The sequence below is a fragment of the Bufo gargarizans genome, chromosome 2 (genome assembly GCF_014858855.1).
Source record: "Bufo gargarizans isolate SCDJY-AF-19 chromosome 2, ASM1485885v1, whole genome shotgun sequence".
Classification (NCBI taxonomy): Eukaryota; Metazoa; Chordata; class Amphibia; order Anura; family Bufonidae; genus Bufo; species Bufo gargarizans.
The window spans coordinates 432,497,143-432,516,240 of NC_058081.1; the positions used below are offsets into that span (position 1 = coordinate 432,497,143).

At 44.2% G+C, this 19,098-nt stretch overlaps 1 protein-coding gene across 9 annotated transcripts in view; it reads right to left on the bottom strand.

Annotated features, from left to right (window-relative positions):
* Positions 1-19,098, bottom strand: part of TCF7 (transcription factor 7) — a 165,912-nt gene that overhangs the window by 86,838 nt on the left and 59,976 nt on the right. The gene's annotated exons all lie outside the window — the stretch shown is intronic.

The window sequence follows — 19,098 nt, forward strand, 5'->3', positions numbered from 1 at the left end:
CGCTGCTGCAGTGTTGACAGAACGGCTGAAGCTGTGGACGACTTGCGGAAATGGGCACCCACGCGGCGCGCCTTTACTAGCAGCTGTCAAATTTGGGTATGTTTTAATAAACCGCTGAACCACTAAGTTTAATACGTGCGTTAGGCATGGCACATGCATCAGGTTGCCGAGCTCCAAAGCCGCCACCAAGTTACGCCCATTGTCCGACATAACCATGCCTGGTTGTAGGTTCAGTTCAGCTCGGTCTGGTCCCTTATACCCTGCCACAGCTCTGCAGCGGTGTGCTGTTTGTCCCCTAGGCAGATCAGCTTCAGTACGGCCTGTTGACATTTCCCCACAGCAGTGCTACACTGCTTCCAGCAAACGACCGATGGCTGACTGCTGGAGGAAGAAGTGGTAGCGGCGGAAGAGGAGGAGAAGTGGGGGTTGGAGCCAGTAACATAGCTGCTGGCTGAGACCCTGATGGACGTAGGGCCTGCAAACCTGGGCATGGGTAGCACCAGTAACTGCGTTGGTCAGGGCAAGGGTAATGTTCTCGGACACATGATGGTGTAAGGCGGAAATGGCACATCGTTAAAAATAGTGGCGGCTGGGGACTGCGGACCGAGGAACGGCCGCTGACATCAGGCTGCGGAAGGCCTCAGTCTCCACAAGCCTATATGGCAACATTTCAAGGGCCAGTAATTTTGAAAACTGCGCATTTAATGCTATGGACAGTGGGTGGGTGGCTGGGTATTTCCGCTTGCATCGAAATGCCTGGGGTAAGGACAACTGGACGCTGCGCTGGGACAGGGAAGTGGATGTAGTTGCTGATGGTGCATGCGAAGGCCCAGGTGTAGGGCAAGGGGCATCCGGCCCTGCGCCTTCAACAGGGGATTTGCCAGCAGTGCGCAACACAGGGGAAGAGGAAGCAGTGCAGTGGCTCGCAGACCCAGATTGTGGACCCAGGTGTTCGGCCCACTGATTAGGGTGCTTGAATGCCATGTGGCGGATCATGCTGGTGGTGGTGAGGTTGCTGGTGTTCGCGCCCCGGCTCATTTTGGTACGGCACAGGTTGCAAACTACCACTCTTTTGTCGTCTGCACTTTCCGCAAAAAATCACCATACTACAAAACACTGACCCCTTGGCAAGGGAGATTTACGCATGTGGGTGCTCTGTGTAACGGTTGCGGGCATGTTTGGTATGGGCCGACTTCTCCGACTTGCCACATCACTGCCTCTTATAGCTTGTTGCGGTGCTGCAGATCCCTTCTCGTCTGTACTGCTGTTCTTGCTCAGCTTTTCACCTTCCCAAGTTGGGTCAGTGACCTCATCGTTCACCACCTCCTCTTCCACTTCCTCATCCCCATCCTGCTGACTTGACCTAACCACAACCTCAGTGATTGACAACTGTGTCTCATCCTCATCCACCTCGTGAACAAATAATTTACGTTTACCACCCTCATCGTCTTGACCCTGTGATAGGTCAAGAGGTTGTGAATCAGGGCACAAGATCTGTGCCTCTTCAAGCGTGTTTGGCGAGAGGGCCAAATCTAGTGATTGCGATGAAAATAGGTCCTCGGAATGTCTGAGTGTGGTATCAACGGTTTGTCCGACTCCTGACTCTACATGGTGGGAGGAAGGAGGATCAGGGTGAGGATTCTGTGGACCAGACTCTTTGCTAATGAGACTGGTCTTGGTGGAAGAGAGGGTGGAAGAATTATCTTCTGCCATCCAACCGACCACCTGGTCGTACTGGTCCGACTTAGACAGTGTTGTCCTGCGACGTCCAGTTAACTGTGAAATGAAACTGGGTATGGTGGATTTTTTCTTGTTTCCAGTTTCACCGGCAGCTGGCACAGTTTCACTGCGCCCAGGGCCACGGCCTTAGCCTGAACATTCAGCCTTCTCCATATTAAAAGGTTTATTCAATAGATGTTGGACAACTTATTTAAAATTTCCCCCAGCAAAATAATTATGTGCTGGAATACTGTATAACCTTTGTGAATGGAACGCACACACAGATGTGCCCCAAATTAGTTAAATGTCTCCCAAATACAAATAATTCTCTGCTGGAATACTGTATATACTGTTGCAGCGTAAATGCAGTACTGTTGTGGTGGAGGTGGAGTTTTTTGTCTGCACTTGCTACTGCTGTTTGGAGAATTGAACAATAAAGTGCAACTACAAACACATTGGAACAGTGCTGGAGTATATTTCCTTCAAATTGCTACTATCAGTATATGGACTGACTCGACCAACTTCGTGAATGGGGCTACAAAAATTGGAAGGTGAGCTGGAAAACAACCCTTGCATTTGTGTCTGCTAAACACACTGCTTTCTGATGGCGTACTGTAGATCTCACTTGCAGACACACTAGTGAATAAGCCCCTTTTTATTATGTCTGCTAAACACACTGCTTTCTGATGGCGTACTGTAGATCTCACTTGCAGACACACTCTAGTGAATAAGCCCTTTTTATAATGTCTACTAAACACACTGCTTTCTGATGGCGTACTGTAGATCTCACTTGCAGACACACTCTAGTGAATAAGCCCTTTTTATAATGTCTACTAAACACACTGCTTTCTGATGGCGTACTGTAGATCTCACTTGCAGACACACTCTAGTGAATAAGCCCTTTTTATAATGTCTACTAAACACACTGCTTTCTGATGGCGTACTGTAGATCTCACTTGCAGACACACTCTAGTGAATAAGCCCTTTTTATAATGTCTACTAAACACACTGCTTTCTGATGGCGTACTGTAGATCTCACTTGCAGACACACTCTAGTGAATAAGCCCTTTTTAGATCTAACTTGAGACGACTGCTTTCTGATGGTGTGTACTGTAGATCTCACTTCAGACACACACTAGTGAATAAGCCCCTTTTTATTATGTCGATAAACACACTGCTTTCTGATGGCGTACTGTAGATCTCACTTGCAGACAGACTGCTTTCTGATGGCGTACTGTAGATCTCACTTGCAGACAGACTGCTTTCTGATGGCGTACTGTAGATCTCACTTGCAGACAGACTGCTTCTGATGGGTTACTGTAGTTCACTTGCAGGAACCACCAACTAGTGAATAAGCCCTTTTTATTATGTCTGATTTAAAACACACTGCTTTATGATGGCTTACTGTAGTATCAATTGCAGACACACACTAGTGAATAAGCCCCTTTTTATTATGTCTGATAAACACACTGCTTTCTGATGGCGTACTGTAGATCTCACTAATATCAAATCTTTCTGTCTTTTAAAAGCTTTTGGGTACTTAAAGTGATTTTCCAGCCTTCCACTATCTGTCCCTTCCTGAAGACGCCTGTCCCTGATACTGCTGAATTTAACCCCTGGTAAAAAATAAATAAAATGGTGCTGCACTGCTATCAAACACACACTGTAGTCCTTAAGAGGACTGTTTAGTCTTTCAATAGTTTTTTGGGGAGTTAAATCTGTGAATTTCCAGCAAAAAACGCTATCTGTCCCTGCCTGTCTGCTCTCCCCGACGTTGAATGATCCGAGCGCGGGACATCGGCTCCTATATAAACTGGTATCACGTGTTCTGGCCAGCCAATCAGTGTAAGGCTAATAGCTAACATGGCTATGGCATTACACTGAAGGGAATTACTTACCTGAACGTTGATTGGCTGCTTAGGAGGCGCCAAACGTGAGGGGAGGAGACTCAAGCAATGTGACGAGCACACGTGGTATTCGGCCGACTACCGCCACGTGCCGAGCATAGCGATGCTCGAGCCGACCCGGTCAATAATGCCTCAAAGTAAAAACAGGATAAAGACAAAACCATCGGTAATGCTTTGTCATAATAATAATTGCCTTCGAATTGAAAACCGAGCGAGGTGTAGCCCGTTGGGTTTATTGGTAATAATCTGAAGTCAGATTTTATGTCCGTTTTAGCCATTAATGCATTCCTACCAGCCCTTCTTAGCAAGGATAATGCTTGGTTGAATAATGGACAGTAGTTGATTTTTTATCAGTGAAATCATTCAAAGAATCATCTTTGGGATATGATAAATGGTGAATGAGGCAGTAACTGTTATGTTCCTTTTTTGGGAATAGACCCAGTGGAGATAGCCTAAACATTTTTATAGGAGGACTAGTGAAAGGACTAGCGACTCTATATTCAGAAAAAAGCCATCATTTAAATTAATAAATAGCTGAGGAGCCTTGGTATGAGCTATGGCGTCACTTGATCTATTGGATTCTTTTGGATTTGAATGATGCCAGTTTTGCTTTTTAAAGCATTTTGTTGCTGGGTAGCTTCCATGGCAAAAAGTGCATTTGTGCTTGTATTTGCAATTTGTTTGCCACCTGCAGGTGGACTTATTGAATGCAAAGCAAATTCATTTCTTTGTAATTTGCTGATGAAAAAGATTAGACCTTTGTGGTAAGATGAGGTTAATCCACAGTCCAACGTCTTTTGACCCCCAATTAAGATCTGTGTAGACATCTAATTTTTGACAAAATGATTCGTCATAATTGCACCATGATGATCCCCCAAAGTTTTTGTACGCCTCTAGGATATTATCTAAGTGGTGAAATAACCCACTGCATAAATTCGGTTGATTTTCACCCAGAACTGCCGAATATATGCAGAATGCTTGTAGCCAATTCAGGAAAGTTTTTTGTTGTTTTCCTTTTCTCTCATCTTCCTCTTTTTTGTCTATTTTCAGATTTTCTTTGGATGATGGGAAGAGAGAAAAAGCATCAATAAATTCTCTATTCCAAATTTTTTCTTTAGTTTGACGCGACAGATTAAATCCTAACCGGGAAATTTGGCATGGCATTAGTTCTTTCACAGATGTTTCTTCTATGCCACTACTCATTTCCAAGGATGGGATTAAACATCTGTTGTTTGGGGTGTGAATTTAATTGCCAGGGGGGTAAACATTAGTGGTTATGTAATCAGTTTCCTTGAGACTATCCGAATCTGAGTGTCTGGTGACGATCATACAGTCACTGGATTCTGACTGGCCTCCTTGTGAGACATAAAATAAATTATTTAAAGAGTTGTATTTTTCATCGGATAATGTTTCAGAAATTAGAGTATTATTTATTATATTTGAATTGGTGCACTGTAAAAAGCAGTCACTATTCAATGTGGGTATATTAGTTCTATTCTCACCCTCCTGTGTCTTGCTAGAAGATCTGATGCGGTTGGTTTGAAGAGCCTTACTGGCAGTTGCTGGAGGCGACCGTTGGTGAGATAAAGATTTTTTCTTTTCCTTGCCTCTCATGCTGCATGACGCAGAATAATTTGTATTCTTGTGTCTTATGGCGTCTTGAGGTGGAGAATAGTTTATTCTTCCCTTGTGGTTTCTTTTTGATGGAGGTGGAGACTGGGGAGCATTGCTGCGGCGGAGCGCAGTGATGATGTAATTCCTTGTGTCCGGCTCTGCGCTCACCTAGTCATTGCCTATTCTGAGGCTAGCCCGTCACTTAATAATAGGTGGACCACCCCTTTAAGAATTCTAAATAAATCTCAATTTTGCTAGTAGCTCTTTATACAAGCTCTGGTTACAGAATGATGAAAGTACATTAGCGGCTAAAACATTAAAGGGGAACTCCACTGTAGATAATTTGTCCCCTGAAGGAGATTTCATAAAGTATTTGCAGTTACACATTTTCAAAACTCCACAGATTTAGTTTGTTTGCCCTTTAAAAGGGATTGTAGTTGTCTCATGAAAAATACGTATCTCCTATCCACAAAATAGGGAGGATAAGTGTCTGATCAGCAGAGTTCCAACCGTTTAGGGCCCCACTGATCATGAAAATAGGCGCCCAGTGTTCTCTCATTTCAAATGGTGTGGGTTCAACTCCTGGCACCCCACTAGTCAGCTGTTTTCAATAGCTATAGTGCACCAGAGCACCAAAATCTTCTGTACAATAATGGCCAAAGGTTTTGAGAAGGCCACAAATTTGTTTTTTTTACAAAGTTTGCTGCTTCAGTGTTTTTTGATCTTATAGTCAGGTGTTTCTATGATATACTCCCTCTTTTTGATGATTGGCCACAGGTTTTCAATAGGATTGAGACCTGGGGAGTTTCCTGGCATGGACCCAAAATTTAAGTTTTGGTCACCAAGCCACTTAGTTATCACTTTTGCCTTGTGATATGGTACTCCATCATGCTCTAAAAATCATTGTTCATACCAAATTGCTCCTGGATTGTTGGGAGTAGATTTTTGGATACTGTTCTTTATTCATGGAAGTGTTCTTAGGTAAAATTGTTTGTGAGCCCACTCCCTTGGATGAGAAGCAACCCCACACATGAATGGTCTCGGGATGCTTTACTGTTTGCATGACACAAAACACATGGTAAGGGCTCACCTTTTCTTCTCTTGGCAATCATTTTTCAGACATTCCAAACAGTCTAAAGGGGGCTTCATCAAATAACTGTACCCCAGTCCACTGCAGTCTTATCCCTGTATTTCATGCAGAATGTCAATCTGTCCTTGATGGCTTTCTTGGCAAGAGTTGTCTTCGCACACCTGCCTGATGTTATTCCTGAGCAGGATCTGCACTGGTGGTGACCCAACCCTGTTGCTGAATCCTCTTTAGAAGAAGGTCTTGGCACTTGCTGAACTTTCTTGGGTATCTTAAAGCCTTCTCCGCAGCAACTGAGCCTCTGTTCTTGAGGTTCTTTGTGGTCCGATAAATGATTGATTTGGGTTGATTTGATTTGGATGTCCTTGCCTGTAAAGTCCTTTTGATGCAAAGTAATGATGATTGCACATTTTCTTTGGAGGTAACCCTGGTTAACAGAAGAAGACAATGATTTCAAGCACCCCTCCTATCAAAGCAACCAGTCTGCTCTTCTAATTCAATCTGCATGACAGAGTGATGCAATTTGTCTTGTCCTTGTTAACACTTTCACCTGAGCTAATGAGAAGATCCCTGTGATGTTGTTAGCAGGTCATTTTGTGGCAGGGTTGAAATGCAGTTGAATGGGTTTTTGTGAATAAGTAAATTTTGATAGCAAAGAATTACTTTGCAAGCAATTGCAATTCATTGGATCATTCTCCATAACAATCCAGAGTTAATGCATATTGCCACCATAAAAACAATTAAAATCTGTGTCAGTCTCACAACTTTTGACCACCACTGTATATTATGAAGTGGCTGTGTCTTGACTTGAATGGGAGCAGTGCTCCGGTAACCAGTCACAGTCTGCACAATGTACAATGCTGAAGAGTTTGATACCTGGTCCCAGCGCACATCAGCTAAAAAAAAAAATGTTGACCTGTGGGAGTGCTGGGAGTCACATTCCCCACTGTTCTAATATAGTACTACATCACCACAAGGTAAGTGCAGCTCTGGTAGTGCCTTGGCAACAGCTTTTTGGAGCTGTCAAGAAGTTTGGGTTATAAGCAAATATGTGTCCGCCATCCTATTAGTACACACAAAACCTGTCCTAATCACACAGCAGTACACATAGAAACATAGAATGTGTCGGCAGATAAAAAACATTTGGCCCATCTAGTCTGCCCAATGTGTCTCATCCACCTCCGCTCCGCTTGTCAGGAAATATAATCCTGAATACAGCTGATAAAATCTTCAACTGAATCTCTGTAGGAATGGAGTTCATGAGGAGACATGAAGTACAGAGAGGACGGACAGGACAGACTGTGGTAATGGACACTGCATACAAGTGCTTCTGCTCATTAGTAATGAGTAGCAGGGGCTATATTCGAATTTGCAATATTTCACGAATATTTTGTAGAATATTCATCATATATTCGCGAATTTTGAGAGTTTGAGATTATTTTATTGAATGAGAAACATTGGCAATGTAAAAATCGCATAATACGTATTTATAACGCAAAATACAGGCGTGGGTCACTTTGGCTACATTTTTCAAGCTGGTATAAGTTTCCTGAGATTGCAGAAAATGGTTGGCACGGCAAAACATTAGAATAGATTTATATGCAGATAAGAGTCAAGTGCTCCAATATATTCGCGATTGCGCTAATCGGCAGGGATTACAATATTTTTTCGCACTACGTGCAACTTCACATTTTGGCAGGTCTGACTACAGATTACTGATTTGTGCACTAAGTATTGTTGTGAACTTGACATTGCTTCCTTCTCATTGGCCCACAAGCAAGAAGCAGAGAGGAATCATGTGTTCAGATGGAAAAAAAATGCAGAATATTCGATATAACTAATATATAGCACTATATGCTAAATAATTCGCGAATTCTCGAAGTGGCGATATTCACAATAAAAATTCGCTATTCGAATATTCATGCTCAACACTACTGCTCATCAGCCACATCCTCACCTCCTCTCTCTATTTCATGTCTCCTTATGAACTCTATTCCTACAGAGATTGAGCTAAATATCTTATCTCTGTATTCAGGGTCATAATCCCTGACAAGCAGAGCAGAGAGGAAGACGGGACAGCGCTTTAGCTCAATGTTGTGAAGTAACTTGTCCTGCTATGTGATTAGGACAGGTTTTGTGGGTACTAATTAAGGCTGCACGATATATATCGAAAAAATAATCGAATCGCGATAATCGCCAAATGCGATATGGCGATTTGGCCGACCCAAAAATGCTGCGATTATATATGAAGGGGCCCCGAGCACATAACTGGCTTTTTGTGTAAAGTATTTTACTACTGTGTGAAACAAGCTCTCTCTGACTCCTATTGATAAAATAGCCAGCCTCTGTACTCACTATTACGATGAATGCACTGCAGCGAACGGCAGCGAGCAGGGCGGCTGGCACTTAGTAACGCTTCTGCTTCCTGAAGTGGGAGGAGCGTTACTAAGTGACGTCAGTCACGCGCCGACCGGCCACCTCGCTGCCGCTCGCTGCAGTGCATTCATAGTACTGTGACAGTGAGTACAGACTACAGAGGCTGGCCATTTTATCAATAGGAGAGAGCTTATTTCACACAGTAGTAAAATACTTTACACACAAAGCCAGTTATGTGCGCAGTTTAGGACACATAGGGCAATGAGGGGGACCAGCATAAGATGCTATATGTGTGTCTTATGCTGGCCCCCCTCATGGCCCTATGTGTCATAGCACACATCCCCTATAACAGTGCCATCCACAAGTCCCCCTGTCACAGCCATGGTCATGGTCGTGACTCTTGAACCGAATGCTGTGGCCTGCGGTTTGTATGTAGGTATTCAACCACAGGTGAGGGCCGCTAGTGTGCTGCCTCACTTGTGATTGCCGCGGGCAACAAGTTATGTTGTATTGTTGCAGCATAGCAGCCTGAGCTGTTGCTAGGCAGCTTGCTGTAAGTGCATGCGGTTGTACTTGGCAACTTGGTTTGTATGTGTGCACTTTCCCATGTTTGGTGTTCACGGGGTTGTTTGTGTGTTCACTTCCCCTTTAAGTTGCTGTTTTCCCTTGTCTGGTGTGTGAAGGGTTAATTCCCTTCCTAGGCTGTGAGCACTGGGTGTGTCCGCATGGGTGTTGCCACTTTGGGCTATAAAGCCTAGTTGGAGATCAGAAGCTGAGGGGTGCTTCAGCCATGTTTTGCTGGAGACACTCTCCTGGTATTTCCATCTGCCAGTGGGGGCCACCCTTGTGGTCATAAACTAATTGTGATTCTTAAGTTTATGTGATGTCCACTTGATGTTTTCCTTGTTATGTTATGCACCTATGGATCTGGGTTCCTGTGTGTTTGTGTGTGTGCTGTGTCCACTGGTGTTTGGGTGTGGACACTTGCTGTATTGCACGGGATCCAGTCTGTGTGTCTGTGGCAGGTAGGTGTGGAAGTGCTGTTCATCCTCCTGCCATATCCATAGGCAGTTTATGTTCTCTTCCCTTTGCAGCTTGGCTAGTGAGACTCCTGTTCCTCCGTGCCTAGGAAGAACAGGTCGTCTTACCCTGCTCCTTGTTCCAGGGCAGTCCTGAGGGCTAGCAGGGACCCCAAGGCATCCGGTGTATGAGTCCTCCCACCTTCAGGGTTGACTTATATGGTTAGGAGTCAGGGTCAGTTTAGGGACGCGATAGGAGGTGACCTGCTCCCTAATACCGTCGTCCTGGCCAAGCAGCGCTTTACATCTTCTGGCATCGCACGGCTGAGGGTTTTCCCCATCCTCAGCCGTGACACCCCCATAAGTGTCCTCCACAGATCCCCCATAACAGCGTCATCCACAGATCCCCCACATAACAGCGTCATCCACAGATCCTCCACATAACAGCGTCATCCACAGATCCTCCACATAACAGCGTCATCCACAGATTCCCCACATAACAGTGTCATCCATAGATCCCCCACATAACAGCGTCATACACAGATCCCCCACATAACAGCGTCATCCACAGATCCCCCACATAACAGCGTCATCCACAGATCCCCCACATAACCGCGCCATCCACAGATCCCCCACATAACAGCGCCATCCACAGATCCCCCACATAACAGTGCGTCATCCACAGATCCCCCATAACTATGTCATACCCAGCCGCATCAGCGGCTCATATGGGAAAATCCAAGCAAATAGACCTCTAGCACAATTTCCTTAAAATATCGCATCACATATCGTTATCGCAATTTTTAGGGCCCTAATCGCAATCGCACAAAATTCCCATATCGTGCAGCCCTAGTACTAATAGGACGGCGGCCATTTTATTTCTCCTAATGATTGCTTACCAGACAAAACGAGCCATTATAACTAATGAAAGGTATTTGGGAATATATTTAAAATAAAGTAATATTTAAGTATTGTTATTTTCTTAATTCGTGGAAAACCCCTTTAAAGAGGTTCTCCAGTCTTTTAATATTGATGACCTATCCTTAGGATAGAAAAAAAACACAATGCAACAGCACTCTGCAAACCAAATCAAGTACAATGTCGTAGTAATAGAAAATGCTGCGCTTATTTTGTAAATTTGAGATTCTTGGCAAATACATTTTGTACACACTATTTGGGTCCGTCTGCCACACGTCAAGGCGATTTCTGTAAGACGGGAACCTACTTGAATTGCGGCTGACTTCATTTACGCTGGGTTCAGACCTGAGCGTTCTGAAAGGAGCGCTCTGTATGCGCGATTGTACCGGCGTACAGAGACAAGCGAACGCCCATTGTCGCACGTTCCCGAAAGTCTATGTACGGGAACGCGCGACGAGACGCCCCAAAGAAGCTCATGTACTTCTTGGGGCGTCGGTGAGAACCATGCCGATAGGGAACCATTGGTTTCTCCTTGTTGAGCGATTTACAGCACGTAGGAACGCGCTGTAAAACGCTCAGGTGTGAACCCAGCCTTAGTCTTGCACCCCTGACAAGCATGTCTGCCCCATAGGCTGATTTTAATTAGTGTAAGTATAAAGCTGTAGCTTGCTCTCCCTGCACTAACTGGAAGCCTTTTGGCACCAGGAGAGGTATAGAGTGGACTCTCATTCTCTCATTGCGTTCATTGGAAGCAGTCTGGCACCAGGATAGGTATAGGGTGGGCTCAGCATGCATGTTGGTACCTGCACTCCCTGAATTTTATGGTGGCCGTTATGGCACATAACCGGTAGCATTTAGTGTTAGGGTCCCGTCTTACAGAGATCGCCTTGACGTGTGGCAGACGGGCCCAAATAATCTTGTACAAAATGTATTTTCCAAGAATCTTAAATTTACAAAATAAGCGTAGCATTAGCACCAGAATATTTTCTATTACTATGACATTATTGTACTTTATTTGGTGTGCAGAGTGCTGTTGCATTGTATTTTTTTCTTTGTGTTTCTAGCCATGGCAGCGCACACCTGCATATCAGATCGGAGGGGGTCCGACACCGGGCACCAATCAGCTATATGAGGAGACGGCACTGGTAGTGCGCACATGCCGTCTCCCATCGCTCTTCTTGCTCACTGCTGCTTTGCTATAGACATCAGCGGTGATAAGGAAGAGAGAAGGGAGACGGCACGTGCACACTGCGCACACCGTCTCTTCATACAGCTGACTAGAGAAGGTGCCCACTGATCTGATATTGAAGACCTATATTGAGGATAGGTCATAAATATTAAAAGCCTGAACAACCCCTTTAAGGCATCTTATAAATACCCTAAAATAAAGTGAATTATCCATTGAAAGATCTACTTTCATTATTAACCCCTTAAGGACAGTGGAGGTCCGGTCCCCAAACATGGTGCCCGCTCGCACGTGTACCTGGCGGCTTAGCCAAGGGGTTTCTGCTATTTTAAATAGCAGAGACCCGCGGCACATGTATGCGATCATAAAGCATGAAGATGAAAGACGGCACTCACCAATAAAAGTCCAATTCCTACTTTATTGTTCCACATAGACATAGAAACGTACAGGCAGACTATAGGGGTGCAGGACACCACACAGGCACCATGAGGCGACGGCCGTTTCGCATAGATCACGCTTCCTCGGGCCTGCTAATGTAGTGACGTTAATACGTCACTTTTATGCATCAGTGCAAGACAGACATGCGCACAAGCAGCGCTACCGGTAAAATGCCTATAAAAAGATGCTTAAGTCATTCAGACCTAATGGGCCCATACCATTATTGATCCAACTAGCTTCCTTACATAATAATTGAGTATGTTTATCGCCCCCTGTCGGTATAAAGGGGGCCATTTCCAGGCCTGAGAATGTTAGAACCCTGGGGTCGCCTCCATGTGTCTCTCTGACATCTTTAATTAGCTGTGGACATCCTTTACCAGATGTCACTGAATTAAAATGCTCTCTTAGGCTCCATTCACACGTCCGTAGTGTGCTTTGAGGATCTACGGATCCGCAAAACACGGACACCGGCAATGTGCGTTCCACATTTTGCAGACCACACATCGTCAGCACTGAATAGAATATGCCTATTCTTGTCCGCAATTGCGGACAAGAATTGGACATTTTCTATATTTTTTTTCGGGAACGGAAATGCGGACCCGGAAGTGCGGGAAATGAATGGGTCCACAATTACGTTCTGCAAAATGCTGACGTGTGAATGGGGCCTTATTCTTTCAAATAATGGTCTGATAGTTTTACCAATATAGAAGCGACCACAGGGACACATTATCAAGTACACCGGAAACCTGCTTCGACATATAAGAAGATGATTGACCCTATGCTGCAAGCTTCCGAAACATACTATCCTATGCTGAGGATTGTATCTACAGAATGAACAATTCCCACATTTGCGGTTGCCCCTAGGTACGTATTCCTTCAGCCATGTGTCTGGCCTTTTTTCTGAATATCTATTCCTAACCAACCTATCTTTCAAGGTATGGCTCCGCCTAAATGCAACTATAGGTTTGCTCTGTTTCAAGCCTTTCAAGGATTCATCACCACTCAATATATCCCAATTGTGATATATAATCCTACGGATGGCATCCGCCATCGGGCTATATTTAAGTGAAAACATAAACCTGTGAGGTGTCCCATTTCCTCTATCCCTTTTAGGATTCTTTTTACCAAGCAACAAGTCACCCTGAGTGAACTGTGAAGTTCTTAACATTGCTTTATGGAGATCCCTCAAGGGGTACATCTTACCCTTCAGATGCCGTGGTCAAATGTTACCACAGCATCTGATCAGCCCGGAACCGGAAGTCGCACGCTTCCGTTTTCGGTAACAGTGTTCCCTGGCTGAGATCGGGGAATCTGTTACATTGTACTAATTGACCGAAGCCTCAAGCAGGCTTCAGAGTCAATTAGATGAATATGCTAATACAGGCCACTAGGTGGCAGCCTTTATTAGCCATCAATGAACACTATGGGCAATCGAATGACTGACAGTTATTGTCACCCAAGGTGACATAAAATGGGTAAAAAAAAAAAAAGTTTTTACAAATATAAAAAAAAAAGTTAAAATCGCCCCCCTTTCCTTAAAATAAAAATACTTAAAGACCTTTCATTTGTCCAAACATTGTGAACTAAGTATCATGATCTGTACAGCGGTGCCCAGGGATCTCACGGCACTTACTATTATCCCTGGGTGCCGCTCTATTCTCCCGTTATGCCCTCCGGTATGTTTGGTCACTTGGTTATGGCTCTTTAACTAATAAAAATAATAAACATGGGCATCGCAGCGTTCAAAAATGCCCATATTATTAAAATAACAAATATTAATGGCATACGGCAAATGGTGTAACGGGATTTATTTTTTTTAAACAACCAATTTGCAATTTTTTTGTCACTTCAACTACCCAATAATTATCTTTTTATAAAAAGTGATCAGAAAGTGGCACACACTTCAAATTGGTATCACACAGCCCAATACACATACGGTAACTACAAAAAAATTATAGGAGTCAGAATATGGTTATAAAAAATATTTTTGTTTTCCTCAAAGGTTTAAAAAAAATTCAGTATTAAAACTCAAGAAAAATTATACAAGTGTGGTATCGCTGTAACTGTACTGACCTGGAGAATGAGGATACCGTAGGTCAATTTTACCACATAGTGTATAGTGTAAAAAACTAAAAATGAAACCCTTTTTCAGAATTACTTTTTTAACCAATTTTACACCATTAGGAATTTTTTTTCCTGCTTCCTACTACATGGTATGCAACCGTAAATGGTGCCATTAGAAAGTACAACTTGTCCCGCAAAAAATAAGCCCTCATAGTGCTATGTGAATGGAAAAATAAAGGACTAAGGGAAGGCGGGCAGTGAAAAAAGAAAACACAAAAAAGGAAAATCCCAGGGTCCTGAAGGGGTTAAAGAGGACCTTTCACTTTTTTTTATTCAATATAAATACCTTTGCCTGCAGGGTACCCCCTGCTGATACTGCCACCCTGCCTGTTTTTTTTTTTATATTGCTCCTGCGCCCCGCTGTGCCCCCCCCCCCCTCCCCCCGCAGTTTCCCGAACTCCGTATGCTAAAACCAAGCATCGGTACAGGGAGGAGGAGACACCAGGGTTTCTCAATGGGCATCTCCTTCTCCCTGGCTGTGCCACAGTCCAATTACAGTGGAGAGCGTCACAGCCAGGGAGAAGGTTTCTCCCTGACTGTGATGCTCTCCGCTGTGATTAAAACCAGTTTGATAAATTACACATTATATATATATATATATATATATATATATATATACACACATATACACACACACATATATACACACACTCCCAAACACTTTATTCACCCATGTGGTCGCAATGTTTTCAGCTCATTCACAGAGTCTTTTTTCAACCTATGAGCTGAAACATTGCGACTAGTGTTTCAAGTTCGGCATACAAGGTTCAGGTTATCTAAAAATTTCACTATGAATTCCGCTACCACGGACCATAAGGGTCCATTCACACATCCGCAACTGTTTTGCAGTCTGCAAATTGCGGATCTGCCAAACACGGACACTGGCCATGTGCATTCTGCATTTTGCGGACTGCACATGGCCGGCACTATGATAGAAATGCCTATTCTTGTCCGTGGCTGTGGACAAGAATGGGACATGCTCTGTTTTTTTGCGGGGCCGCAGAACGGAAGTGCGGATGCAGATAGCACATGGTGTACTGTCCGCATCTTTTGCGGCCCCTTTGAAAATGAATGGGTCTGCACCCCTTCCACAAAATTGCAGAACGGATGAGGACCCATTACTTGGACGTGTGAATATCAGGCTCAGATCTACCATGGCAAGCCTGATGCCTGTGAAGGTAACCATGGGGATGCTGCCACAGCAGAGCAGCGGCCCGATGATTAGCCCCTTCCATACAGCGGGCCCTAAGGACCGTAGAATGGAAGGGGTTAAATGGCCTGGCCAACAGGGATACATGACGCTGCCGGACATCCTGAAGGGGGGCAGGGATTTGACACTGCGCCGGACATCCAGAGTTGGGGGGTGGCACAGACAGCCATCCTGAACAGGGGGGATGGTGTCGGGGGCATGTTCCCCACATTATCCTTTCAAGCATCGGGCCGCTGCCACAGCAGAGCAGCGGCCCGATGGTTAGCCCCTTCCAGACAGCAGCCATGGAAAGGGTTTGAAGCAAACTGTCAGCTGTATGTTACAGCTACAGTCTGCACCACTCTGCCATCCTTAAGGAGGGGGGGCTCCATGTGGAGCAAGGAGAGCAGCCTGCTGTGCATATAAAAATAAACAATGAATTGGAAAAAGTATTTTCTCCACAAAATAAATGAATTACCAGTAGTTTAAAAAAATTATAATTTAAATTTTTTTAACATATCCTTTAAGGTGATTACAAACTGACTCTTTACGTTAAAGGAGGTGTACCACAATTAAATGTTAATTTTAATATAATTCAGCATGAAAAAGCAAGTTTTGGGGAATTAAAGCCCTGCTCCCTTGCTGGTATATGCCAGTGGGGAATAGATGTGTGATACATCGGTCTTAATAAATGTACCCCTATGGGAATGCATGAAAATCAGAGAAGTCTATAGTAATGACAACGAGTCTCCAGTGTTTTCATTTCCATGCAAATATAGAATCAGTAAAACGAGTTAAAGAAATGTCTATTTTGCAAGGACATAAGTGGTTATCCTTAAAAACAATTCCATATGGACTTTTAATGATCAAAAGAAAAGAAGAACCATTGTTAATGATATACTAACAAATGTTGCCAACTAAGCAACCACAAAGCCATACCGTATAATCTGGCTTCAGTACAGCCGTGGGTTGGTGGTAGACACTGATTGAAAACAAATGTAAGCTCTAAGATCTAAACCGCCCTGTTATTTCCAAGGCTAAAGCTGCGAGGAAACATTTTTAATATCCAGTGATTTAAAGCTCTAACGCTTGGGCTTTAGTATTAGAGATCTATATTACTCTCAGGTATTGTGGCACCTATAATGTGAATGGGTCTCAGAAGTCATTAGGGAAAACGATATGAAGTGTTTGCCAATGCTTTTCTGGTTTCTCATTTTAGAATCCACTCCTCTTGTGACAATTTTTTGTTAAATTGAAATAAATTATTAGACAAGAATAAAAAAAAGCTGGTAATAGGCTTGTCCAGTGTTATGCAAATAAAACATTATAACGAGTTATGCAACTTTCAAACATACTACGCCGGAGATTTAGGCCGCATTCACACAACCGTGGGACGGCCGTGTCAGTGTTGCAGCTGCAAACCACAAACCTGCAAAACACAGGCACCGGACATGCGCGCTCCGCATCACTGCGTGGACACTGACTTCAATGGGTCCAAGATCTGCAAGATGTGGCGAAAGATAGGACATGTCTTAGCTTTTGTGGCACGGAAGCATGGACCCAGAAGCAGAGATGCCCTTCCGTGTTAGGCCTGTACCTCTGTGCCGCTAAAGATAGATGTGTAGCTGCATCTTGCAGATCCAATAAAGTCAATGGGTCCAGACTGTGATGCGGGTAGCAAGTGACCATTGCCTGAGAAGATTTGAAGGTCCCACAGTCGTGTGAATGCGGCCTTATCAAAACTGCAAGATGCAAGTACAGTAGTTGCTACAACAGGCATGTCAGGATAGGTTACAGGTCCGTTTTAACCAAGAGTGATGCTTTGAATGTTCTAATGTGTCAAGTCCTCTGCTCATCACTATAGATAAGGATGCAAACAAAAGAGGTCTCTCCCAACCTCCTCATACCCATGCAAATTCAACCCAAGGCTAGGTTCACATCTGCGCTCTTAACTCCGGAAGTCTGTTCAGCGGGGGTCAGAACCCAGCATCCCCGCTGATCAGCTGTTTTAAGAGGAAGCGGTACTTCATGCGAGGGGTGCTTCCTCGTCACTACATTACACATCATGAGTACTCGCTCCATTCTCTTGAGTACTTGTCATTACACTGCACTGCTGGAACTTCCAAGATGCCGATCAGATATTGATGACCTATCCTGATAAGTCATCAATATAAATGGCAGGACAACCCCTTTAAATCTGGCAACGCACAGTAGATGAATTCTAGCCTTAATAGATTTGGGGGTGTCCCAACTCTCTCCCAATGGCAGATGGCAAGAGAAAGAAGGATTGAGCATGTTGGATTTCAACACCACCAATTTATTGCCGCCTCTGATCAGCTCCTATCAGGCAGGGAATGAGGTTTACAGTGGAAAATATCAAAAGCGTCAAAGAAAAAAAATCTTAACCCCCTTAAAACATAACTTTTAATTCCAATAAATGAATAAAATAAATAAATAAATAAAGGATCTAAAATTTGACTTAAACCCTTCCTAAAAATATCCCTACAATGTCCCTGCCTAGGGAGCGGTATAGCCGCCCTGAAAAAAGGCGTTCTCACTGTCTTTAAATCGATTCCTATACAGCCCTATGATATTAAAGGGGTTATCCAACCTTATAATGCTCCCCCCCCCCCCGAATACCCAGGCTCCAAACACAGGAGGCCCGTCACGGCCTGCTATTGGCTAATCCTCCGTCACCAGACGCAGCGGCGGCCATGTGGGCATCAGAAGCAAGGAGCATTATAGGGGTTGGATAACCCCTTTAAGGGATTAACTTTAGTGAGTGTTGGCAGCAGGATCGCACCAGGGGAAAAAGAAACCAATTTGGGTTACATGGTTCAAACTAGACCTGGAAATCTAAAATATATGTGACACATTAAGGCCCCTTTCACACGGGCGAGTTTTCCGTGCGGGTGCGATCCGTGCGGCGAACGTTTGGCACCCGCACTAAATCCTGACCCATTCATTTCTATGGGGCTGTGCACATGAGCGTTGTTTTTAACGCATCACTTGTGCGTTCAGTTGAAATCGCAGCATGCTCTATATTGTCCGATTTTGACATGACGCAGGCCCCATAGAAGTGAATGGGGTGTGTGAAAATCGGATGGCATCCGCAAGCAAGTACGGATGCCGTGCGATTTGCACGCACGGTTGCTAGGAGACGATCGGGATGGAGAAAGGATCATTATTATTTTCCCTTATAACATGGTTATAAGGGAAAATAATAGCATTCTGAATACAGAATGCATAGTAAACCAGCGCTAGAGGGGTTAAAAAAAATAATAATAATTTAACTCACCTTAGTCCACTTGATCGCGAAGCTGGCATCTCCTTGTGTCTCCTCTGCGCTGAACAGGACCTGGGGTGAGCTGCTCCATTAAATACCGGTTAAGGACCTTCGATGACGTCACTCCAGTCATCACATGGTCTTTTACCATGGTGAATCGCCATGGTAAAAGATCATGTGACGTACCATGTGATGACCGGAGTGACGTCATCGAAGGTCCTTAACCTGTATTTAA